We start from the raw sequence: 6377 nt of genomic DNA on the forward strand, positions 1-6377 counted from the left end.
TCCGCAACGCCATTTGCCAAATTAAAAAATAATTTCAGTCAGAAAAGCAGTATTACTTTTAAAAGTTTCCTGTACCCAGGAAGGATTTTGCACAGAAATGTTCACAGCTCCAGCGGCAAAAGGCTGCCCACGTGGCCACGCTTCCGTGAGGAAACAATATGGTTTTCTACATTAAACTATTTGTTCAAGCTTCCCCCACTTACTTTGTGTTTGGGTGGGCGCTAGGACATTAACACAAGTGAATATAAAGCCAAATGTGAGGAGGATCAAAGCACGGGGCATGCAGGACCGAGCCAGCAGCTCCCGCCTTCCCTCAGTGCGGCCGCTGTGAGCCACCACCCCAGCACGTCCACCAGCCGAGGCGAGTCGCTGCCAGCACAGCCAGGAAACCTGTTGAATGATGGGGACCATACAATGAGTTAATTAAATGCTCGTTTATCCAAGCAGCCCATATGCTGTGGCACAGGTGCTGAGCAGCCCTCAGCCCCGCTCGCTGCCTGGGACTGGAACTGTGATGGTGGTGGCTGCCAAGCGCTCAGAGGCAGGCGTCAGACATGGAGAGCCTCCTCTTTGCTCAAAAAATTCATTCTTTTTGGCCAAGCTGGTAGATGCAAGCAGCAGCCGTCCTGCCCCATTATAGCTTCAGGGAGCTAAGGTTACACTGCCCACAGGTTTCACAGCAAACAAACTGAACGTGCATTAATCGATTTTACAGCTTCTGCAAACACCCCCACATGGAGCTGCCCTTCCAGCACTCATAGCACAAAAGTAGTCAAGCACTTGTTGCTGAAGAAAAATTTGGGGAAAGAAGTAAACTGAAAATGTAAAGACCCACCAAGTCCTTATGGGCTAGCACAAAGCACTGCCCTGGCAGAGGTGGCGTTTCAGAAACAGCTATGCTGGATTAATTCAAATAGTCAAGGAGATTGATACCAAATATTTACCTTTTAGTGCAATTAAACAACTTCATCAAAAGCACTGAATGAAAGCAAAGTGCATTTCCTTTGCAAACCTCATTACAGAATTGACATGCCTTCCTCTTCTGGCTTAACATTTCAACCAGCCTATTCAATACTTGATACCTACCATTATAAAGGCAACTAGGCTTGAGTTTATTTCTTGATTGCCCATGCATTTCATGGGCTAACACTAAAATACTGGGGCAGGGAGAAAGAGAAAGCATTTGTGTGCATGACTTCTTAACTGAATCTTTTTAAAAGGTGTTATAAACCTCAGAGACAGATGGTCCAAAACACTTACTGCAAACTCATCTCATGTATCAGAGGGCCCCAAGCTCCATTGCAACTGTCTGCACTTTTGTAGCACTCATTTTCCTTGGAGAGGTGGATGAGCATCAGTTTTAAATGCTTCCCTTCCAAATACTACAAAATGCTTCTCCGAGCACTTTTATCGGCAATTCCTTTTCCACTCCTCAGCAGCCCAGCCTGCTGCCGCCAGGATGAAAGCCCCTTCTGGCAGTGCAGGGGACCTGGATGTCTTCAACTGAATGGAGAAAAGTGACCAAAACAGGGCAAGAGACAGAATATACTTAATAGGTCCTCTTTTCCTTCTCAGGTCCTGGGCTCAAGCAGAGGGCAAGACTGATGGCTGTTACCCCTTCAACATGCACCTGTCCCCGAAATACAACTAAGCACCTGATAAAGACCTATTTAAGGGCTGATGGGCCAGGGAGGTATTACACAGCCAGCCAAGGCACGGGGGCTTTGGATGAGGCACAACACTTGTTCCCAACAGTTTCCATCCAGCATGACAGAGGCAAATCCAACAGTCTGCCCCAAAATGTCTGCCATTTCACCGTGGCCATTCAAGCAGATCCCAGGGGCTAACCGCATTTGCCTTGACCCAGACTCCTGACTTAGTGGACAGTTTCACAATGACCTTGCCCACAAAGGGAAGCACAACACATTTAAACAGTTACTGCCAGCGGTAGAGTGGGAAATCACCTGCTTGCTGTTCCCAGCCACATTCATTGCCCCAGGGAAGAGCAGGTAAACCCTCCCACTCTGTGCCTCACTTACACCAAGGGACCTGTGCACAAACAGGTGCTGTGTGTGGTGCTGTGGGTTTCTTCCAGTATTGCTCAATAACTGGGTGTGCTCTTAGTTTTTAAGGAGGAGCTTGTGTTAGTACCTCAGACCCCAGCAGGCAGCCTCAAAGGCAGCGTGCTGCAAGCCCTTTGTGGTATGTGCCCTACAAAGGGACATGAGCCCCCCAGCAAGCTATATGCATACCATGCCACATCCAAAGGGGCATTTGAAATATATATTAAAAGCTCCTTATAATACAGGGAGTCTACAGTAGCGCTGAGGAAGAACAAGGATGGGGACTGCTTTCTGAAGTTTGGAGTCAGCATCCAGCCCCCTACACGAAGCCCCCTGCTCCACTCCCCCTCAGCTAGTCTGACAGCCTCAACTCTGAGATCTAAAATCATTCCAAAACCAAAAGCAATCAGCTGCACAACCTACAACATGAGCAAGCTGGCAGCATGAGGCTCCAACCCACACAGCCTTCCCTGCTTACCCCACCAGGAGCTGGGCTGCATGCAGGCGGCCGTGCAAGGCCAGTCACAGTTAATTTTAAAGCCAGCCTGTAGATGTACGAGTCTGAGCATGGTTTATTCCTCTGTGGGCATTTTTTTTTTGGACATTTTTGTAGTTTGTATAACAACAAATCAGTCTACTAGACTGCTCCCAAACATTCTACCTACAAAATGATCAGTCCATTTGGAGACCAAACTGAACTCAGCCAAGTCATATAAAAGGCTGCTTAGAGTTGCTGTTCCAGCACTCAAAACCAAAACCACAGCTGTGTCAGGTCCAAATGTTTCTCTAAAGGGTAACTCCATTGGCCCATATTTTCCAATACTGCCCCGCAGAGACCATTAACATGGTGCTGCTGGTTTGATCACCACAAAGGCTGATACATATTCAAAATCACTGAGCTGTAATTTTCTTTAATTTCTCAAATCAAGCTTCCCAAATTTCTTAATTATGTACCTTTCTAAGTCACTGCCTGCTCACCCGTAAGTGCTTTCCAGGCCTCCTCAGTACCATCGGACACAGCCATGCCAGCAGGAGAAGGTACCTGGGGACCAGTGGCAGGCTGCACTCCCCAAAACCTCCACAGACTTTGCAGAGGGCAACGCTCTGAAAACACTGCTGATATAGGGCATTTTCAGAAGGCAGCCCCATGTATCCACAGTGCCAAAGCAAGTAAGCTTATAGCTTGAGTTTTTACATGCAACAATTTCTGGAGAAGGGAAAAGAGCTCATGAGGATTGACTGTCGTTCTAGCAGTAGCAATCACAAAATCACCATGTGAAGAAAGCGAGAAGTTAACTGGGGCCTGATCCAAAGCCTTTACTGTTACTTTACGGAGAACAAGTTGCTCCATGAGTAACAAATGGGAGAACAGTGTGACACCCTAGAGAAATCTCTAAAAGACAACAAATTTTGAGAGGTTTTCTTCAACATTAACTTGTCTTCTATTTTGAAACTTCTTTCCCCAGTCAGATCATGAGAATGTTTCAATCATTGCATAACATGATTTCAATTCAATTCAAATACAGATCTAAAAGTTCAAGTATGAAATGACATACTTGGTCTTTTCACATTAATTAATCAAAATTAATAGAATAACGTACCAGCTTCCACTGGAGAATGTCTTTGTGCTAGTGAGAATGGTTAATTAAAGCTGGCAACAAACACATTCCACATTCACTATGAATAATAACATTCCCAGAGGAAATAGTCTCAGCAAACTTAAGGAAACATTTGATTCTTGATTCTTTAACCCACCCATTTGATTTAAGATTTTAACAAGAGGGAAGGAGTTGAAGTGCTGGGAATTGTCAAACAGTCCCTGCACTATGTGCTTTTCCTGCCTGCCTAACACAGTCAGCTCCAGCCCATCCTCTGACATGATCAGCTTACAAGAAGAGGTGGGTAAGCATATATAATCAGTCCCAGTTGCAAGGCTGCCTTGCATGTTGTATCATCTCCACAGTATCTTCCTCTTGCCTCCAGCAGGCCATTAGTTACAGCCCAGTCATGGAGAGGCTGAGGGCAGGGGCTGAGGCACTGGGCTGCACTCCTGTCTGCGGGTGTTTTGTCAGGAGACACTTCTTGGAGACCATCCTCTGCAATGGGGCACTGTCCCATGCCACCTTGCTGGGAGCTCTGCCCCACAAGATCCACCTGGGAGCTGGAGGACTACACGGAAAAGGGACTATACAAAAGGAGGCTATAGCGATGGGAAAGGTCACTTAGCGATCAGCTGAACCTGCTGTTGAGGTAACTCCAACCTAAATCAAGAGATTTTTCTTTAATACAATAGAGACTGTGAAAGCAGCAGCCACAAACTGGCACACAGGGACACCCAACTGGTATTTCTGCTCAGCACTTACCTCCTTACCTGTGGACACAGCAAGTCAGAGCCAGCTGCATTTCAGAGCAAGCAGGTCTAGTCCACAGAGAGAAGCAAAACTGTCCTACGTACAAGGGGCCATGTACACAGCAGCCAGGAAAAGCAACCGCCAGTATCACCCCATCCTAAAGTCTGTTTTGTTTTAAAAAATACCAGTCATTAAAAATATCTGACACACAAAGGTGTTCATACTGCCTAACTTAGGAGACCAAGGTATGCAGAAACTCCTAAACTGAGCACTCAAAATCATCCTCTACAGATATCCTTACTCTCAAAGGCTCCTAATTCCAGTATGACAAGTTGGATGGTCCAAAGTCACTCCAAGCTCCAGTTCCCTTTTCGGTCACATTGGGGCCTGCCGGCAGTAAGGCTGGATACTGGACAGAAAATAAGGATCTTTCCCTGTTGGGGTATGAAGCAAATTAAAAAAAGATTCAGATCAAACTAAAATTAGGTTTTTCTTTTGCTCAGGTTTTTCCAGCACAAAAAAACCCCACCCCAACCCCTAAAACCCAAACCAACCCAAACAAACAAAAATTGTTGACATTTTGGTCAACAATGTTTAATGCAAAATGAACAGTGTTTTATTCTCATGTTACTTGACCATTTTAATTCAGCATTTTTAGACAAAAATTGCTTCAAAACAATAAACAATAACATAATTACTAAAGTATTTTTAAAAATGCTTCAGCTTAACATCAGGAAGTTTAGGTGCTTCCACCTACCTTTTTATGCTATTTTTTTTCCAGCTGAAAAAATTCACTATACCTCAACCCATATTTGTTAGTGTCTCTCTCCCCTCAAACTCTGCTTTCCATTCATTTAATCCAGAAAACACTCCCTCCAATGGACCTGCAGCACCTATTTCACTGGGACATGAATGTCACCATCAGGAATTGTACTTACCAAACTGATGAGAAACTGGCATTTTCCTGAGACCTGGGACACTAACTTGGGAAGCTATTTTTGGTAGATTATATAGCTTTTTTTCTCTCTGGGAAGCTGTGACAGCATTCACAATACTTACTTTTATAATGCCCAGAGTGGAAATCAGAACGATGGCAGCAAAATGCTCAGGAACAACTTGTGCATTCTAAGGCACATACGTAAGTATGTATAAGTGAGAACAGTCTTTTATTAGCTTGGCTCAATTTTCAGATACATGTATCAGGGAGCCATTTCACAGGGTAACACTTGGCAGATATTTTCATTCTTCACAGCACAAAAGTGGCCCAACGATCCATCTTCATGCTCAACACCAAAAGGTGATTTGTGGAAAGTAGCTTCCTGCTGCCCCTACCAAGCCAGTGGAGGCAGCATGGCCCTTCAGACACCCCATGGACCAGCCACCCCACACCCATGCTGGCAGTGGGCAGCCAACCCCAGGCAGAGCTGCTGCATGGGATGCCTGCGAGCACACAGCTTCCCATGCCTCGTGGCATCAGCAGGCTGGCAGTGGACAAATGTGCTCACTGTCCCTTCCCACAGGACCTAGTAGTGCTCCCACCACCTGCCCAGAAGTATGCAGGACACACCAACAAGATGCATCTATTCCCCCCACCAAAAACAGGTTCCCCATCATGCTGGTGAAAAAAACCAGGTCCTTCAGCCTCCTTGCTCAAGCCTTCGTGGTCCATCGTGTCCAAAACATTCCTCATCCTGTAGTCTGTAGAAATCCCAATGGGCTGTGCTTCATGGGATGAGACTGGACTGTGAATGTAGCTGTAAAAGACTTGTGACAAATCAAGAGCTCATTTATGTTTCAGAAGAGACACTGGAGTCCTTCCCCTCAACTGCTAACTGAATATGTTTCCAGTACATTTTTAAAAAATCCACCAGTCTGGAAGCAGATGCTCCTACAGTTAAACCAAAACTTTTACTTAGCACTGCCTGATAAAGCTAAATAATAACCCGAGCTGTACTGCAATATG

The sequence above is a fragment of the Phalacrocorax carbo genome, chromosome 7 (genome assembly GCF_963921805.1).
Source record: "Phalacrocorax carbo chromosome 7, bPhaCar2.1, whole genome shotgun sequence".
Taxonomy (NCBI): domain Eukaryota; kingdom Metazoa; phylum Chordata; class Aves; order Suliformes; family Phalacrocoracidae; genus Phalacrocorax; species Phalacrocorax carbo.